Source organism: Onychomys torridus, chromosome 14 (assembly GCF_903995425.1).
Source record: "Onychomys torridus chromosome 14, mOncTor1.1, whole genome shotgun sequence".
Classification (NCBI taxonomy): Eukaryota; Metazoa; Chordata; class Mammalia; order Rodentia; family Cricetidae; genus Onychomys; species Onychomys torridus.
In genome coordinates, this window is record NC_050456.1 from 44,374,792 (window position 1) to 44,395,105 (window position 20,314).

A 20,314-nucleotide genomic window follows, 5' to 3' on the forward strand; every position below is an offset into this window, starting at 1 on the left:
ATCCATCCAGGACAGGCACAAAAGCTACACAGAGAAACCCTGTCTCGAAAAACAAAAACAAACAACCAAAAATTGCTCACAGGCCAATTTGATGGAGGCAATTCCTTAACTGAGGTTCTGTCTTCCCAGGTGACTGTAGTTGGTGTCAAGAGATGGCAAACATAACACACAGAGTTGGTGTGGGTTGAATCTGAAATGTCCCCTCTGGGTTGGCTTTTGAGCACTGAGCACTTAGCTTGTGGTGCAATAGCAAAGGCCCTGGAGCCTTTGGGAAGTGGGTAAAGTAGGTTGGCTGAAGTAGGTGTGTGTGTGTGGGGGGGCAGGGGCTGAAGCCAGTTCTGCTCTCTCAGCTTCCTGTCTGGCACCCTGTGATGTGCCACACCCCAGGTCCTGCTGCCACCAGCAGAACTCCTCCCATCGAGGTGCCCTCCCCACTGTGACAAACAGATGAGAAACAAAATAAACCTTTTTTTTTTTGAGCTGAGCATCGAACCCAGGGCCTTGAGCGCTCTACCACTGAGCTAAATCCCCAACCCCCAAAATAAACTTTTCTATTCCTGATGTGTTTCTGTCTTTTGGTCACGGCCATGTGAAAAGAACTACTCTGGAGGGTTTGTCAGAAGAGGAAAAAATCAGAGCGCTCCCATGCTTCTGTGCGATTGTCCAACAACCTGAAAAATAGTTTAGCAGGGGCAGGGGCTGGGGCTGGGGCTGGGGCTCAGCTGGTGCTTGGGCCTTTGCCTAGGACTCATGAGGCCCCTGTGTTCAACACACAGCACTGCATAAAACTGGAGTTGGGAGGACCATCAGGGTGGCTCAGTGAATAGCACCATGCAGTTCTTGGGACACACATGGAAAGAGTGAACCAGCTTCTATAAATTGTTTCTGACTTCCACATGGATAAATCAATCAGTCAGTCAGTCAGTCAGTCAGTCAGTCAATCAACCAATAAGTGTTGGTGGCACATCCCAGTGCTTAGGAGGTAGAGGCACGAACATCACAAGTTCAAGGTCATCTTTGGCTGTATAGCAAGAGGTTGACCTTGCTAATAGGACTATAGGAGATCTAATCTCAAAGCAAAACAAAACAACAAAGAAATAATTTGACATTTCCTCTATATTACATATAGAATTGCTTAATGAGAAGGCTTGGTAAATGACCTATCATGAACAATATTTTCTTCATTTAAAGAAAGAATGGGACTTGCTTGTTGATAATATATTTTCTTTCCTCCTCCTCCTCCTCCTCCTCCTCCTCCTCCTCCTCCTCCTCCTCTTCGTCTTCTTCTTCTCCTCCTTCTTTTTGTTTTTTTGTTTTGTTTTTCAAGACAGGGTTTCTCTGTGTAGCTCTGGCTCTCCTAGAATTTCACTCTGTAGACCTGGCTGGCCTTGAACTCACAGAGATCTGTCTGACTTGTCTACTGAGTAGTGGGATTAAAGAGCTGCCACTGCCTGGTGATAATATATATTTTCTTTTCTTTTCTTTCTTTTTTTTTTTTTTTTTTCAGAGCTGAGGATCGAACCCAGGGCCTTGAGCTTGCTAGGCAAGCGCTCTGCCACTGATCTAAATCCCCAACCACAATAATATATTTTCATAGTTAAATATTAATGAAAACCAAGATCTTGGCTCCCCCAACATACCAATAGGAAAATGAAAAGTCAATTCACAGATTAGGAGAAAGCATTTACAATATAGAACACAAACCTAATCCTGAGGCATGTAGGGATTATATATATGACAATAATGAAGACAACCCACACGAATAGACAAAAGGAAAGGGAGGTGTGGTAGTTCAAATGTAATTGGACCCCAAAAGCTCACAGGGAGTAGCACTATTAGGAGGTGTGGCTTTGTTGGAGTGGGTGTGGCCTTGTTGGAGGAAGTGTGTCACTGTGGGGGCAGGCTTTGAGGTTGCCTATGCTCAAGATACTTCCCAGTGACAGAGTCCACTTCCTGTTGCTTGCAAGAATTAGGACTTTCAGCTACTTCCCTGGTACCATGTCTGCCTGCATGCCACCATGTATGATGATAATGGACTGAATCTCTGAACTCTAAGTGAGCCATCCCATTAAATGTTTTCCTTTATAAGAGTTGCCATGGTCCTGGTGTCTTTTCATGCAATAGAAACCCTAAGACAGGAAAGATGGGAAAGTTGACCATGGGTACTAAGTGACAAGAGTAAACAGCTTTGGTGTGTGTTACACAGCAGGGTGACAAAAATTATGTGCTATGTATGGGGAAAGCTAAAGGATTTTGAAATTTTGCCACAAAGAAATGACAGGTGTTGAGGACACAGATGTGTTTAGCCTGACTGAAATGTTATACAAAATGCATATATATGTACATGAATTCCATGGTGCTCCACGGGTACATGTCCTAACCACAGCTGTCAATGTGACACAGACTAGGTCACCTGAGAAGGAAGTCCCAGTGGAGGGATTATCCTCATCAGCTTGGACTATTGGCATATCTGTGGGAGATTGCTTTGATTATTGATTGATGTGGGAGGGCCCAGTCCACTGTGGGTAGCACCATTCCTAGGTAGGTTGTCCTGGCATGTCTAAGAAAACTAGCTCAACCTAAGTCTCCCCTGGAGCTAGCAAGCAGTGTTCCTTCAGGGTTCTGTTTCTAATCTTGCTTGAGTTCCTGCCCTGACTTCCCTCAATGATGGCTTGTGATCTGGAACTGTAAACCAAATAAACCCTTTCCTCTAAGTTGCTTTTTACCACAGCAACAAAAAAAGAAACTGGGGCTGAAGAGATGGCTTAGAGGTTAAGAGCACTGGCTGTTCTAGAGGTCCTGAGTTCAATTCCCAGCAACCACATGGTGGTTCATAACCATCTACAATGAGATCTGGTGCCATCTTCTGGCCTGCAAGCTGAACACTCACTGTATACATAATTAATAAATAAATCTTAAAAAAAAAGAAACTGGAACAATATGGAAAATTTTTATATTTGTCTGTAAGAATTGAAAATAAATGATACTTAAGGACACTTACTGCTCTTCCAGAGGACCCTCGCTAATTTCTCAACACTCACATCAGACAGCTCACAACTGTCTATAACTCCAGCTCCAGAGGATCAGATGGCCTCTCTGGTCTCCATGGGCACCTGCACACATGTGACATACACTCACTTAGACACACATGTGCACACATGTGAGTAAACTTAAAAATTAATTTATGTAAGAAAATAATTTGTCTAAGAAAATGCATGTTAAAATTAGCTTCTTGGGGCTAGAGAGGTGGCTTAGCAGTTAAGAATGCTGACTATTCTTTCAGAGGACCTGAGTTCAAGTCCCAGCCCTCACATGGCAGCTTACAACTGTTAGTAACTCCAAGATCTGACACCCTCACACAGACATATATGCAGATAAAACATCAATACAAGTAAAATAAAAACAAATAAGTTAGATCACTATTCAGATCACTTTGAATAGGTAAGAATATCCAGTGTGGTCATTGGCAACCTGATACATTATTTGTGTGTGCCGTCATGCATGTGTATGCTAGGCTTGTGTAGCGAACATTCTAGCTCTTTCAATAGTTCTGCTTTACTTATTGTTAGTGCCACAGAGCACACGTGGTGGTCAGCACACAATGTTGTGGAGTCGATTCTCTTCTTCCACCCTTGCTTGGTTTCAGGGGATCAAACTCAGGTTGCCAGGTTGGTGCCGTAGGGGTCTTTAGTCAATGAATCATCTCATTGACCCCTTTAAAAAATATTTATTATTATTAGCCAGGCAGTGGTGGTGCACACCTTTAATCTCAGCAGGAAGAAGGCAGAGGCAGGTGGATCTCTGAGTTTGAGGCCAGCCTGGACTACAGAGCGAGATTCAGGATAGCCAGAGATACATAGAGAAACCCTGTCTGGAGAAAAAACAAAAACAAAAAGATGATGATGATGATGATGATGATGATGATGATTATATTTTAGACTTACTCATTTTATTTTGTGTGTATGAGTATTTGGTGTACTAGGTATGTGTCTGGTACTGTGAAAGGTCTGAGGGGAGCATCAGGTTCCCCTGAACTGGAGTGATAGATGGTTGTGAGTCACCATGTGGCTGCTGGGAATTGAGCATGACCTCTCTGTAAAAGCAGTAAGTGCTCTTAACCACTGAGCTACCTTCCTAGACCCTTGACTGTTTGAGACAAGGTCTTGCTGTATAGCCCACACTGGCCTTAAATCCTTGATCCTCCTGCCTCAGCTCCTGAGTACTGGGATTCAGGGGTGTGCTACCATGCCCTGCTTGCTTAGTTTCTTTTTGTGGTTTTGAGACAGGAACTCACTCTGTAGTCTGGGCTGTTCTAGAAACTCTGTATTCCAGACCGGCCTTGCATCCATAGTGATCTACCTGCCTCCACTTCCCTAGTGCTGGGGTCACAGGTGTAAGTCACCATACCTTTTCCTAGTTTCCAATTTAGGGACTGCCATTATTACTTTTATGACATTAGGCCAATACTTTACTTTAAGGTCTCAATCTTCTGTATAAAACTGAAATTAGTTATAGAATTTTAAAAAATCTAATACAAAATCAGGATGGGAGATAAGACTCCTTGGTTAAGAGCACCCGCTCCTCTTGCTGAGGACCTAATTTGATTCCCAGCACCTACAAGGTGGCTCACACACTTCCAGTTCCAGGGGATCTGATGCCCTTTTCTGACCTCTGCAGGCCCCAGGTATACATTCAGGCAAACACTCATATACATAAAATAAATAAATCTTAAATTCAAAAAAGGCCAACACATCACCAATTCAAAATGCTTTTGAAAATAGTGGAGCCTTCTAAGCCCCACTATTGCAAAGGAAAACAGAGCACCTGGAGTTGCTGCGGATCAAGCTGCCTGCCTGTGTGCTTGGCACGTTACATACCCTTTCAGGGAATCTCAACAAATTCTTTTAAAGTTTTCTCCAAATTCCGGAATGCTGGACTGCTGGACTCTGATTCAGTTGGCTGTGCACACTTGTATATTTTTTTTTTGTGCACAATTATCTACCTTTATTAAAACAATACTCAGAAAAATCAAGCTGGTCAAGGGAGCAATTAGGCACCATTTATTCCGGTGTGTTTCCAGGGAGGCAGGAAATCAGTCCACAATGAGATAAGAAGTTTGGGCCTTTATTGGGTGTGACTGGACTTCTGGACAAAGGGGAGCCGAGATTTTTTTTTTTTTTTTCCTGGCCAGCTATTTTCATCCCTGGCTTAGAGAGTACTTCCAAAGTGCTGAAAAACATTGAGTAGGCAGAGAAAGGACATCAACAAGGAATTGGAAGAGATAGGCCAACTTACTTGTGTCGGTTATTGGTAACATTGTTAACGATACAGGCAGGGGCAAGTAGTCAAATGTTTCACCTGTGCAGGTGAAAGAACCACCACGGCCTCTTCAGATACTTGGATACTTTGTATCGATGTTAAATTCACTTATCCCGAGCACCAGTCAATTATAACATCATCCCCTATTACTGTAACGGTTGACATAAGCTTGATTCCAATGTGGACAGTGTTCCCTTCTGTGCCCTCAGCACAGAAGCAGTCGTTAGCCATTTTGTCTTCCTTTCTTGGTAGAGCTAGAGGCAGCCCCAGAGTCCTCCACATGCCCCCACCCCCACCCCCCATGCACCAGTCCCAAACCAGCTGGGGGGGGGGGGAGCCATTGTGGTTTTGCTTAGGGACTTGGGAAGTAAAGATGAAGACCCTCATTTCTGTTGTGAGATGCATGAAGGTAAGCAGTTGTAGCTGAGAGTAATCTGTGCTGGGACAGAGGGGGGGGTTTCTGTTGAATTTACAATGGCGAATTCAGCTCCTTTAATGACGTGAAAATGGCCAACTTCAGACCATGGTCTTTCTCAAAGATTCTTGGTTCACCTGCCCCCCTCAGTGTGTTAATGAGAATGGAATGTCTTCAGCTGTTCTCACTGTGAACCACAGTGTGCTTGGGGTGCCAGATCACACACGCACTTTGAGTGTGGTCCCCTTTCTGAACTGGCAATGGAACTTCACATAAGGCAAGCCAAGCGCTCTACCACTGAGCTATATCCCTGGCTCCGACTGTAGGCTTTCAGGTGGGTTCTTGAGATCAGTGAGTCATTTCCAATAAATACAAACCTTTGATGTAAACAAAAGCTGAGAGAGAGGGCCAGGGATGCAGCTAAATTGGAAGACGACTTGCCTAGTGTGCATAAGCCCTGGGTTCCATCCCTAGTACCATATAAAACTGGGTGTGGTGGCTCGCGCCTGTAATCCCAGCACTCCGGAGGTGTAAATCGCTTGGGAGGAAGTAGGCCTGGCAGGTCCATTGACCACTTTCCCAGAGATGGAAGGAAAAGAGCCCTCTGTTTACAGGTTCTGTGTTGTGCATAAAAGATCTGGGTGTGGCTGTTTGGCCCAGTGTGACATCTTTAATTTCCACTTCAAAGTGAAGAGGCTCTATTCCAGTGCTCCTACATCAATCTTGTTTTCAGATTTTAAAGTCAGTATTAATTTCACATCCAAATTGGCATGCCTAGGAGAAACCGTGGGTAATTAGAAGAATCTAATTGGAAACATTGGAAAACATTCTGAAACACTACAATCTAGGCTCACAACTGCCATAGCAGGAAGTGGGCCAGCAATTCTCTCCCTGGGTGGGGGTGTTTAGAGCATGGATGCCTAGAAGGGAGCAGCAGTTGGGAAATGATTTCTAACATTTCCTCCTGAGGTGTCTGCCGGGATGCTCTGGACCATGATCTGCGAAGAAAGCAACAAATACAGAATGAGTGGAGACCAAGTAGAGATTATGCTTTGTAGGTGGTTCTACAACCTCTGGAGTCCATCTTCTAGGAACTGACTCTGTGACTTCCGGGAAAGTGGTTCTGTGGTCAAAACGGAAGATCGTGTTTTATGGAACTCTGTTGTGGCATGTGCGTGTGCGTGCGTGTGTGTAATTTTTTTTTTTTTTTTTTTTGAGACAAAGTCTCCTGCTTTCCATCCCGGCCTCTGGCCTCAAACTTTCTAACCTCGAACTTCCAATCCTCCTGCCTCCACCTCCTGAGTGCTGGGATGACAAGTGTGTGCCATCACTTCTGGCTTTTATGCAATGTTGGGGATGAAACCCGGGGGCTTCCAGCATGGTAAGCAAACACTCTACCAACTGAGTTTCACCTCCAGCTCCACCCACCCAGCCGTTACAAGAGGCGTAGTGAATAATCCAAGAACCATACCGTCAGAGGGAACATTGAATACGAGAAATGCCACCCAGATACTGTTCTGTGAAGAAAGACTATAAAAGGCGTATTTTCGTAGTTTACTTGCGTCAACTCAATACTCTCAAAGACAGAAAGTTTTTATTGCCCGCCAGTATGGGTGTAATTTAAAACCAAGTTTTCCCCCAAAACATGCATGAGTTAAAACCCACAGTCAAACTTTTAATCTCTGACCCTTACCATTTACCCCGGGCCATCAGCAGCGCACTAAGCAATCCAGGTAAGATTTTGCAGCTTCACAACATACACGAGGCTGAACCTGCATGAAGTTCAATCTGATTGTGATAGACACTCAGTTCTTCCAGGCCACTGCTTCTTTGTGTCATGTGAAGTGATGCGTTTGCGTGTGACTTCTAGAGTCTTAATAGCCGCTCAGCAGGAGAGCAGGAGTCAGGTGATGTGATCCTGCGTCCACAGGATTGAGTAATTTGCTGGAAAAATCCAGCTGACACCTGCAGCACGGATTCCCAAGAATCCACTTTCTCCTCTATGTCGTCGGCTGAGGCGGCTCTCCTCATCCCCGCCTCCTGGCTGAGTGGGTCACTAATCTGCATTGTTAAACAAGCCCCTCCCTATTTTCATCTCCCGCAGGTGACGTCGAGGTCTGGACTCCCGGATTCTCTAAGAAGCAGACGAAAAGTCCTCATTCCTCCAAGGCTCCATCCACCTGGGTTCAAGGACCCGATCGCGGTCCGGTCGCTGATTTGCAGCTCCAGGCATCCCTCCGCGGTGAAGAAGTGAAACCCGCCTGCAAAGTGTTCTGTGAGAGTCGGCTTCCTCTTTGTCTCCAGCTGCGGGTAGGCACAGAGGCAGAGGGTCGTGAACCTGGATTCGGAGTTAGTGCGTCGCTCCCGCCACCTGCAAGGGTCGCTAAGGCGGAGGGAAAGTTGCGGTGGCCGCGGGGAGGCGGCTCCGCCCCTAGCGCGCTGCTCCGGGCGGCGGCGAGCGCGGGACTGGGCGGGCCGGGAGGCGCGGGGCGTGGTCTGCAGCCTCCAGTCCACCGCGGAGCGCGCTCGGCTGCGCTGCAAGCCTTCGGCCGCACGGAAGAAGAGAGAGCGGGAGACCGATCGAGGGGCGCCATCGAGGCAGCGAGGCTAGCGGGGCGCAGATCAGGGTGGGCCCAGCCCGGGTCCTCGCCTCCCAGCCGGGCAGACATCGGTGAGCGCGGCCGCGGGGAGCCCCCGCGCCCCAAAGCGCCCTGTGGGAGCGAGAGGGCGGGGAAGGGGCGGGCGCGAGCCCAGCGGGTTCCCCGAGCCGGGCGGGGAGCCCTGGGGCCCACAGGAGCCTCCGGCTGCGGGGCTCCCAGCCGGGCCGCGGGAAACTTCGCTCGGGCGGGGACAGCGGGGCGCTCCGGGCGCTGCAAACTTAGCGGCGGGCGGGGCACCCCGGGGATCGCGGCGAGCGCCAGCGGTTGGCTTCGGTGTCCCCGGCTTCTTTGTGTCACCTCCGGGCCCGGCCCGCGGGTGCACCCGGCTCGGCCCTGGGGCTCCCCACCGTTCCCCCTAGCCCGGCCCAGGCGGGCGCGCTCATCTGATTGTTTGCATTCCTCGCGTCACGCCTGGGCGGGAAAGATTTTGAACCGGGTGTGAGATAGAACGCTGGAGCTGTGGCGCAGAGATTGCAAAACCACGGACGGCGGGAGGCTAGCCCCGGGGACCGGAGAACCTGAGGCCGGGGCGCACCACCGTTGAACCAGACTCAGGACCCTTGCACTGGAGGAGAAGGGGCGGGCGCGGCGGCTCTGAGCCTCCTTGGGGCGGAGAGGGGGCGCTGGGACCGCGGGGATTATAATTCCATTTTGATCGCTTGCAGTCTTTGTTGTCTCTGCTATTGCCTTTAGGGTCTGACCGTAGCACCTGGTCCTCCTTAAGGTCTCTCCCTGGAGGTCTGAAAAGGCGCCCGGGATGGGGTGGGGGGCGTGGATTTGTGTTCAAGGCTGCTGGCCACAGGGGCCACTTCATTCGATGCGAGGTGGAGAAGTCCAGTTGTAACACTTGCCTTTGTGGACGCGCCTTATTTCCGAAAGTTGTTTTCTCCTCCCCTAGTGGAAGGGAGCGTCGGAAGCGAGTAGCAGCAGCCGCGGCCAGCCCGAGCCAAACCCGGGAGGATCTCAGTGGCCGCTTAGCGCTTTGAGGGGCTTAAAAACATGCTTGAAAGTTTGATTTGAGGCAACTTCGCCGGCTTCTCTGAAAGTTTCCGTCGCTCCAAAGCCCTTGCTGCAGGTAAACTCTGTGGCATCGTTTGTTCGGGTGGGGACACAGTTAAACCTACCTGGCCTCCTCGCAGCTTCGGAACCAGTAAACGCCTCCATGGGAGAGGGAGCATTCGGTTTTTATGGCCTGGGATTTTTGATGTGTTTACACGCTTCAATGCATGGCTGCGCCCCCAGTTTTCTTTCTGGAAAATTCTCAAGACTTCCAAAGGCTTTTCCTGCTGGTGACTACTGAGTGGCCTCTGCCCTGCCTGTCATTGGTCCCCTCCCCCGCAGCTCCCCACCCACCCGGGCAATGGGAACAGGTGTAATACTCATTAAGTTGTATGGTGAAGATGCTGGCGGTGTGAAAATGAGTAAAACGTGGAAGAAGGGTTTTGGTTTTTGCTTTCCTATTTGAAGCTAAAGCCTTCTGTTTGTTTTGTTTGGTACAGGGTCTCTGCTAGTCAAGGATAGCCTTGAATTTGTTATGTAATTGAGGCTAGCTTTGAACCCCTTATTCACCCCACCCTCCCTTCACTTTCCAGGTGCTGGAATTACAAGTGTGAGCCACCACACATGGTTTAATGAGCTTCTATTTGAATTTAAAAAAAAAAAATTAAACCAGTTTGGATCAGCCTGACTAAAAAAAAAAGTGCAAGTTTACCCAATTAGAAATTTTATTAGCGTTTCAGTGGGCTTGGGCTGAGTGCTGCTGGATACGGCAATGTGTTTAAAGGACTGAGTCACTGTGGGTTGAGCACCAGGTGAGCGCTTAATGGAAGATTGAAAAGGGAATGGGTCCCATTTAAGTAACTGTGCCAGGGATGAAAAGCCCTTTACTCATTCGTCATTCATTTGTGACTCATGTGTTTTAAGAAGAGACTTTCAGTAATTTCATGAACATCCATTTATGCAAATACTCTCTTGCACTGTGCCAATCAGTGTGCTGGACTGGGGCGGGGGACCACTCAAGTAATACTAGTAATACTCTTTCATCAGGTGCTTATTTTGAACCCACGTATACGCTATGTGATTATCTTGCTCATCTGAAAGCGGTTTATTGAGTACGTAGGATGCATTGTGCTAGGTGCTGGGAATATAGTGTGGACAAGGCAGCTGTAGTTACTTCCTTTATCTAGTGGGCAAAACAGATAGAAAATAAAATGTTACTAAACTAAGAATACACTTTGTGTTTATTTTGTTTTTTGTTTTTCGAGACAGAGTTTCTCTGTAGCTTTGGAGCCTGTCCAGGACTAGCTTTGTAGACCAGGCTGGCCTCGAACTCACAGAGATCCACCTGGCTCTGCTTCCCAAGTGCTGGGATTACAGGCGTGCGCCACCACCGCCCATCCTATTTGCTTATTTACTAGGGATTAACCCAGGGCTTTATGTTCCACCACTGAGTTATACCCCAGCCCTTTTCTACTTTATTTTGAGACTAGGACTTGCAAAGTAGCCCAAGCTGGCCTTGAACTTGATTGGGGTCCTCCTACCTCGGTCTTCCAGATAGCTTCGATTGGAGTAGCTGGGGTTATGAGTGCTGTACCATGTCTAGGTTAACCACAGAGTTTGAAGTGTAAACTAGATCACCTCATACTTCAGGTCAGAACCGTCTAGATGCCCTCCCAGCTCCCTCTGAGAGGCACAGACAGACCTGCCGGGGCTCCAGGAGCAACCTCTTGGTTTCTGGCTTTTTTACCCTGTTACCCACCTGGTCTCACCTTCTGCTCTCTCTTTGCCTTGCCCAGGTGTCTTTTTATTTTTATTATTATTTTTATTTTTCAAGACAAGATTTCTCCATGTAACAGTCCTGGCTGCCCTGGAATTCGCTTTGTAGACCAAGCTGCCCGTGAACTCACAGAGATTGCCTGCCTCTGCCTCCCCAGTGCTGGGATTAAGGGCCTGTGCCACTACAACCTGGCTTGCCCAGGTGTCTTAGTCACACCAGCTTTCTTGCAGCTAAGGGTCTGTGGATTTATGATGCTCTGCCCGAGATGTGAGCGATGTGGTCCCTCCCTTCTTTCCTTTCTCTGCCCCCCTACCCTTTGCTCCATGGTATTGTCTCAGTAACCCCCAGATTTAAAACCACAGTCGCCCTAGCAACTCCTATTCTTCCTTCATAACTTTTGTTTCCATAGCACCTATGGCTGCCTAATGTCTAATGCATCACTTCCTAGTTTATAATTTGCCTTCTCATTCTAATGCATCTTGTCCAAGCTCTCTGAGACATCTCATCCATAGCTGAATATCTCTCTCTCTCTCTCTCTCTCTCTCTCTCTCTCTCTCTTTCTCTCTCTCTCTCTTTCCTCCTCCTCCTCCTGTTTCTTTTGGTTTTTCGAGACAGGGTTTCTGTGTGTAGCTTTGCACCTTTCCTGGAACTCACTTGTTAGCCCAGCCTGGCCTCGAACTCACAGAGATCCGCCTGCCTCTGCCTCCTCTTTCCTTCTTCGAGACAGTCTCAGGTAGCCCAGGCTGACCTGGAATTTGCCATGATGATGATGTGATGATCTTGAATGGTCCTCCTGCCTTTACCTCCCAAGTGCTAGGACTTCAGGTGTGAGTCATGGACCCTGCTTCACTGCTGCGTGTTTAGAATCCAGAAGAGCGCCTGGTGTGCACTAAGTCCTCCTTAACTGTTTGTTGACTAGAAGGAGGGGATGATGGAGAGCTGAGGCCGAGTCATCAGCGGCTCCTGGAAGGAGACAGTAATACTGAGGCTGGAAAGGGGATAGGAAGTGGCTGCACTGTGGGGTGGGATGGGAGGTTATGAAGAGGAGACGGGCTTGGAAGGGGACCCTACAGTAGCCTCGGGCAACAGAGAACCTGGATGCTGTGGATTTATTGGTCACTGTGGTTGGGCACTCTACTACTAAGGGAGCATAGAAAGAAATGATGGAAACGGTGTGGTGTGAACACCTATAATCCCAGCAGAGGTAGGAGGCCTGTCGGAGCAAGAGTAAAACTGTAAAACTATCTCAACAAGTGAAAAGACAAGAAGAAGAAAAAAGGAAAAAAGAAAAGAAAAAAGGGGTATGCAAATGGGAATCAGGTACAATCATGCAGGGAGTTCTTAGAAGTCACATGACTCCCAGTCTATACTCTTTAGTAGCCCTCTTTTATGGCTCAGAAACCTAGGAAGTGGGGGAGATTGCAATGGTAGAGCCTGGGATAACAGACCTCTGATCAGAAGCTTCTATGTTTCACTACTGTATCAAAGTCAGAAGATTCATCCATGTGCTGATGGACCTGCTGGCCCAGTGGGAAGATGACCCATCGCAGTGCTCACATGGCGATGCCAGAAGTCACGAGCTTCCCGGGCCATGTAAAGACTGAAGCACCTGATTCTGTCCAGGAGTGGGACAGGCCAACAGGGAAAACAGCAGGATCATTTCCCTGCTGTTACTGTTGGGAGAAACATCAGTGCAGTGATTATTAGTTAAGACGTGGAGTTGAGATGAAACACAAGAGCTCATTCTTCAAGGCTTCACTGTGGTCAGTTAAAAAGCAAAGCAAGAGCCAGCTGTGGTAGTGCACATCTGTAGCCCTAGCACTTGGGAGGTGGAGGCCGGAGGATTGGTAGTTCAAGGTTGTGTAGCCAGTCTACATGAGATCTGGTTGCAAAAAACCAAAAGCACACGAGCCTGTGTTTCAGAAAATTAAATCCATGACAAATCAGACACCTCCCTTGCCAGATCCCCAAACCAAAAATTTCAACCAGGCTTGAGAGTGTGATTCTGTTAAAGACCATGTCTAATGTCTGTGAGCTCCCAGCAACGCACTGTACACACACACACACACACACACACACACACACACACACACACACACACACGGTGGGGGCTAGGAGTGGGGAGACAGGGACACTTGCTTTTCCTATAACAATGGCTTGTGTCAAATGTCCCCTTTTCTCCCTTTGTGAAGTAAAAGATTGTATCTGAGGCAGAGTAACATCACTATTGTTTAATGCCTGTAAGTCTTTGTGAACTTGTTATAGGTTATATTCTTTCTTGATTCTTACCTCACATTGCCTTTACCTCCCTTGAATACCAATATTTTAAAGGGTTTTATTTTAATTAGTGTGTGTGTGGGCAAGCGAGCATGTGTGCATGCACACTCCTGCACATGAATTCTGGTGCCAGAAGAGGACATTGGATCCCTAGAGCCAGGGTTACAGGTGGTTGAGCTAGGAACTGAACTTGGATCCTAGGGAAGAACAGCAAGTGCTCTAAACTGTTGAGCATCTCTCCACTCCCCCCCCCCCCCCAGCATTTAAATTTTCATCATTTTGGAGGGGCTGAGATAGAGGTCTCACTGTGTTGCTCAGATTGGTCTCAAAGTCCTGGGCACAAATGATGCCACTGTCTCAGTTTCCTGAGTAGCTAAGACTATAGCCCTGTACCACCATGGTTGGCTTTATAAGGTTTTGACTCAAATATGGATGTGTGAGACCATCTCTCTTCCAGCCTCCCCTTGCTCCCACACCCCTTCTCCCCAGAATCACTGAAAACATGGACTCAATGGATCTGAAGTTTTAGAGTGGGATTGCGTATTACCTCTTTTCCCTTTGCCTTGACTTCTTTCAGTTAGCGTGATTATCTTGAGATTCACTCACGTGGTTATATCAGTAGGCTATTCCCTTTTTGGTATTTATTTATTGAAATTTTATTAGTGAGTGTATGTGCATATGTGTGTGTGATGAGTGTGAGTGCAGGCACATGTGTGTGGTGCTCAGAGGACAGCTTTCAGAAGCCCCCCCCCCCCCCCCAGCTTTGTTGAGGCAGGGTCTTTCTTGTTTCTGCTGCATTGAGTACTGCAGCCCACCTGGCCCGAGGGCTTCTGGGAAATTCTCCTGGCTCTCTCTCTGGGGATCAAACTGAGGTCATTGCTTGCTTGTGAGGCGGGTGCTTTTACCTGCTGAGCCATCTCTCGGCCCTTTATAATTAAAAAGATTTTAAGTTGGATGTCTAATTGTTTTTAAAGCCTTTATTTTATATTTATTACTGTTACTGTGTGTGTGGTGTGTGTGTGTGTGTGTGTGTGTGTGTGTGTGTGTGTGTGTGTTAGTGCCATGGCTGGTGTGGGGGGCTCAGAGGATAACTTTGCATAATTGGTTCTCTTCTTCCACCTTTTCATGGGTTCAGGAGTCCAACTCAGGTTGTCAGGCTTGGTGGCAAGTGCCTTTACCATCCCTCTGGCCCTCTATAATTAAGGAATTTATTATTATTTCTTTTTATTAGACATGCCTGTGTTTTTCTTGCATCTTTTTCTTGTGTTGTTTTCAGGATTCTTTGTGTATTCTTGCTGCAAGTCTTTTGTTAGCTACCCAATTTTGTGCTGTTGTAACAGAACACACTATACTGGGAAATTTATAGAACACAAGACTTTACTAGAAGGCCAGAACCTTAGAGGACCTTCTTGGTGCATTGTTCTGCAAGGGAAGGGCAAGGCCAGTAAGGGCAGATGCACCATGACATCAGTAATCCACTCTTGCAGGCTGAGAATGACATGGGTAATCCACTCTTGCAGGCTGAGCTCTCCTGACTTTGTTGCCTCTTAAAGGCCACCTGTTCATCCTGTTGGGATGATGTTAAATTTCATCAGTTTGGAGGAGATAACATTCAAACCATAACAGGGTCTTGCATTGTCTTCACAGTTACTTTCCCAGGCTTCAGTTCTGATTTATCGGTTTATTCTTCATAGACTGTACTTCCGGTATTACCTCTAGAAAAATCTGCTTACAGAGATTTTTCTAAGTTTTTCGTCCTAAGAGAATTTTGCAGCTGTGGTTGTGCCCTTTAGGCCCGGTGAACTTTGTTTTTGCTTCTAGCGTGGAGTGTGGGGGGAAGTCCACGCCATCCCTGCCAGCCCTTGTTGACTGGTGGAGGCAGAGTCTGGAGACAGTGTCAGGAGTCAGGGCCATTGTTACCAGCCTCGAGGGTCTGGAGGTCAAGAGAACCTTGAAATGTCAGCAGTTGAAGAGATTTCCTCACAGAGCAGCATTTAGCAGAGGTGTGGGGGAACTGGGGCTCAGGGAATCAGCTCTCCAATGTTTTTCTTTGTTTCTCTTTAATTGATTCCTCTTCCCCTCCTCTTTAAATTTTCTTTCATTAGAAAATTATTAATGTAAGCCGGGAGGTGGCGGCGGCACACGCCTTTAATCCCAGCACTCGGGAGGCTGAGCCAGGCGGATCTCTGTGAGTTCAAGGCCAGCCTGGGCTACCAAGTGAGTTCCAGGAAAGGTACAAAGCTACACAGAGAAACCCTGTCTTGAAAAACCAAAAAAAAAAATATTAATGTACATGTATCTGTACAAATGTGTGCCATGTTAATGTGTATGTACACGTACAGATGTGTGCTATGTTAATGTGTATGTACATGTACACACTTGTGTGCCATGGCATACATGTAGAAGTAGTGGGAACTGGTTCTCTCCTTCCACCATGAGAATCCCAGGGACTGAACTCATGTGGTCAGGTTTGGTGGAAAACACCTTTATCTGCTGAGCCATCTCACTGGCCCAAGAATTTAAAAAATACCATTTTTTGTCCATTTCTGGGTGTTGGCTGTCAGTCCTTCTACCTTGAGTAATGACTGCAGCATATCAGTTTCTCTGAAAGTGGCCTTCCACCACTTCCTGTGAAAGCCACAGAGTGCTGTCCTCCCCCTCTCCCTCCCTCCCCCTCTCCCTCCCCCTTTCCCTTCTCCCCTCACCAGCCCCTCCTCACAGTGTCCTGATAGGTTGTTCACTAGGTTGGCCTTGAACTTGTGGCATGCTCCTGCTTCTACCCCCTGAGTGCTGGGATTACGGCCTTGAGTCTCCACTGCAGCATCTTCTGCTTTTTGACCTTGGTACTTACTTCCCTTCTGCCTTCTCTTCTCATCTGTTCTAAAGTCCACACTACGCAGTTATGCTTCCGAGTAGGTAATTGCTCTTTGGAGAGAGGTGAATAATAAGAAAACTATGTATTCACTCACACTGTAGTATACTGAGTGATTATGATCTTTATCTTACTACTTCATTAGGTGAAAAAAAATGAAGAAAGAATTTGTATTTAGGTGATTGGGCTCTTAAATATAGTCTAGTTGGTAAAGTTAAATACATTTTGAAGAAAGAAATGAAGCTCAGAAATCAGAGACAGGGGTTTCATGTAGCCCAGGCTAGCTCCCAACTAGCTATGTAGCCAAGGATGACCTTGAACTCCTGATTGCTTTTCCCCTACCTCCTGAGTACTGGGATTAAAGTCCTGTGCCTACATATCTAGCAAAACAAACAACTGTCCTACCTGCCCTCTTTTTGGGGGCTAGAGGGTCTTTTTGAAGTCCTGACTGGCTGGGAACTTGCTGTGTAAACTAGGCTGGCCTTGAACTTGCCATTCTCCTACCTGTGCCTCCCAAGTCCCAGATTGCCAAGTGTGTACTCCATACCTAGCACCGTAGAGCAGTCTTAAGCTGAGTTGACTGATGTGTCATAGACAGTTATAGCAATAGAGCATCTAGGGAACTCCAGAGCACCGGGCAAGCACAACCCCTGGACTTGGGCCGCACATAGTTAAGGCTGCCTGGCACACTCGCTGTGTTTGCCCCTGACAGCATCTGGAGGAAGCAGGTGAGTGAGGAGAAGGATTACCTATTCCTGCTGACACTCTCCAGGCCCCATGGGAAGCTATGAATGCTGCATTTGAAAGCATTTCTTCCCGTTGATATCTGAGTTGAAAAGCACCTGCTTCTATTCCCCAGGCCAGAGAAACACATTTCACAAAAGTCAGCTTCAAGCTCTTGTTTTCGAACCCATAATTGATGGAACTACAAGGTGAGATGCCGTCTTTAATCCCTTTGGACTGTGCTGGTCCCTTGTCTGGCTCTAGCTGCCTCTCCTCCTTCCTTGGGTACCACCAGCATTTGTGGTTTGTATCAGTGGGTGAGTAGCTCCCTGTCCAGTATGTTTTCAAATCATGCAGCTAATCATTTTTTTCAGTTATCTATTGGATCCCAGGTCTGGTACCGAGATGAAAATCAGTCCTGTTGTTTTTAGCTAGCTGTCCAGTAGGAGAAACACCTACACACCATTGTAGTGAGGTCAGTCACTGTCCATCACTAGAGTGAAGATGACTTCATTACCATCTAGAGTTAGTAGGAGCAACTGCTTCTCAAAGTGCATCTGGGAAGTTGGTCATGGTGGTTCATGTCTGTCCCAGCCCTCAGAAAGCAGAGGCAGAAAGAGTACCAAGAGTTCAAGGCCAACTTGTTGCGTATAGTGTATTTCATGGCCATCAGGGCTACAAAGGAAGATCCCCATCTCAGCTTTCTCCCAAACAAAACAGCAGAAAACAAAAGTATGGCGTGGGAGACCAGTTGTCAGTCTATAGGTAGTCAAACACTGGACATGGGACCAGCAGTCTGTCTATGAACAAGCTTGGAAAGGGATTCTGTTGCCTGTTGCAGACTGAGCCAGTGGGGTAGAGGAGCAGGGTACTGGAGAATTTTCCCAGCTCCTAAATGCTGTTTTAGTTTAGAAATGTGGCATTAGTCCCCAGTGTATGTGGGAACACTAGGTGGAACCGAGCAGGGGTCATATAGAAAACCCTCATTATAGTCCGGGCATGGTGACCTGGGCCTGTAATCCCAGCACTTTGGGAGACTAGGGTTAGGGATATGACCCAGTTGGTGGCATTCTTGTCTAACATTGCAGTGCCTGAAGCCCTTGGTTCGATTCTTATCACTATACAAGTCTAAGTGTGGGCCCATACTTGTAATATTAGTACTCGGAAGGTGGAGGCAGGAGGATCACAGGTTCCAAGTCATCTCGGCTGCAAAGCAAGTTCAAGGTCAGCCTGGGCCAAGGGAGACTCTATCTCAATAATAGATAAATAAATAGTAAATAATTAAAGGCTGGGAGAGTAAGGGCATTTGGCACCAAGCCTGATGAGCTGGGTGTGAGCCCTGGGAGTTCACATGGACTTGAGAACTGACCCCTGAAAATTGTTCTCTGAATTCCACATGTGCATCATGGCATGCACATGCCCGCACATGCACACGCACATAGTAAATAAATGACAAGGATGATAACCAAACTCTCAACCTTCTCCTCATGGGAATTATAATAGAGGTGAAATGAAAATTCAAAAATGATCACAATTGTGCCTGGTCCTATAACGGCAGTAAGTTGATTTTTGAAGTATGTAATTCGACAGATTTCTAGTGTACTCAAAAGCAGAGGTGACTGAACCCCATGTAGCCATTACTGGTGCCAGTGATGGCCAAACTTGTCATTTTCACCTGCACTGTTCCCCAGATGCAGATGCTGGAGAGATTTGAGATACATTCTATGCATCATATAATTTCACCCATAAGTACCTGGATTTTTATGTCATTTGGTTATTAAGGTGCCTAAGACAAATTTGAAGCTGGTTTGCATGAACTATCTATAAATTTCTCTATAGCTCATTTGTAAAAAGATGACTAAAAGAAAACCAGTGTGGCCCTGTATCTCTACACATACTGATTTGTATAAAGTCATTGCAAGCAGGTGGGCTTGTTATTACAATGAGTGTTATGAAAATTTTATGTACAGGATTATTAACATCTTGTACATTCTATTTACAGATCATATTCTGAATAATACAATGTATAATACCTCCATCTGACTAAAATAGGATTGTGCTTGCAGGGACACTTTTAATTTGAAAGGCAGGTTTTGGGGAAGGGTAGGTATGAGAAGGTTTGGATGGTTTGGAGGGGCACATTTTTACATTAAAGTGAAGACATCCTATTACTCCAGTGGTTTAGTTTGGGCTGAGGCTGTAGCTCACTGGTTAATCTGTGCTTGCCATGTGGGAGGCCTGGGGTCTAGCCTCAGCACCAGAAGGAAAAACCAAAACAACAACAACAACAAAAAGAAAAACCACACCAATCTTAGTGTTAGAGTAACATGGTTTGTCAAAGATCAGCCCCTGAGTTGTTTAGTTTTGGAGACAGAGGGCAGAAGGGACTTACACAGACACTGTTTTTCTCAGGCTCAGGAAGGAGTCAAGTGTGTTATCTGGGACCGCTGATTTTATCACCTATGACTAAGATCTTCACGTTCAGCTACTTCAGCATGAGTCATTAATTAAGGGCTCATACCATAGGAGTTAGCTAATTTTCACTTAAAAATACTGCTCGCTAAGGAACAGTGCCAGCTATAGATCAGATGATTCGTTTCAGGTTTGTCTCTAAAGCCTCCAGAACCCCAAACCATGTCCAGTCATCTGTGGAGAAAATGATGTGGTATGTGGGATTTACATCGAAAGCTGTTTATGAGTGTGTTTTGAAAGCTGTTCATGAGCATCCCCAGGCCCCACAAATGGATACAGAAATGCACGACCCAAAGGTCTCTAAGCTGTGACAACTGTAGTTGTAGGCAACATGGAAAGGGATTGTTGGGCACACTAAAGCATGGCAAAACTGTTAGTTAAAAAGTTTGAGTTGGTCAGGCAGTGGTGGCGCACGCCTTTAATCCCAGCACTCGGAAGGCAGAGCCAAGTGGATCTCTGTGAGATCGAGGCCAGCCTGGTCTACAGAGCAAGATCCAGGACAGGCACCAAAACTACACAGAGAAACCCTGTCTTGAAAAACAACAACAAAAAAAGTTTGAGTTGGCAGCCAGGCAGTGGTGACACACGCCTTTAATCCCAGGACTCAAGGGAGGCAGAGGCAGGCCGATCTCTGAGTTTAAGGCCAGCCTGGTCTGCAGAGCAAGTTCCAGGACAGCCAGGGCTGCACAGGGAAACCCTGTCTTGAAAAACCTGGGGGGGGGGGGCATGTTTGAGTTGGTGACTGAGACAGGAAAGGCAGAGCTGAAAGGGAGCCATGACTACAAATTCTGTTCATTAAA

General features: G+C 46.9%; 1 protein-coding gene across 1 annotated transcript in view; it reads left to right on the top strand.

Annotated features, from left to right (window-relative positions):
- Nucleotides 1-8,298: 8,298 nt before the first annotated feature.
- The window catches only part of Syne2 (spectrin repeat containing nuclear envelope protein 2), a 321,669-nt gene continuing 309,653 nt past the window's right edge, over nt 8,299-20,314 (top strand). The window contains exon 1 of the mRNA XM_036205561.1: nt 8,299-8,405. The gene's annotated coding sequence lies outside the window, so the exon portion shown is untranslated. The remainder of the gene's footprint in view (nt 8,406-20,314) is intronic.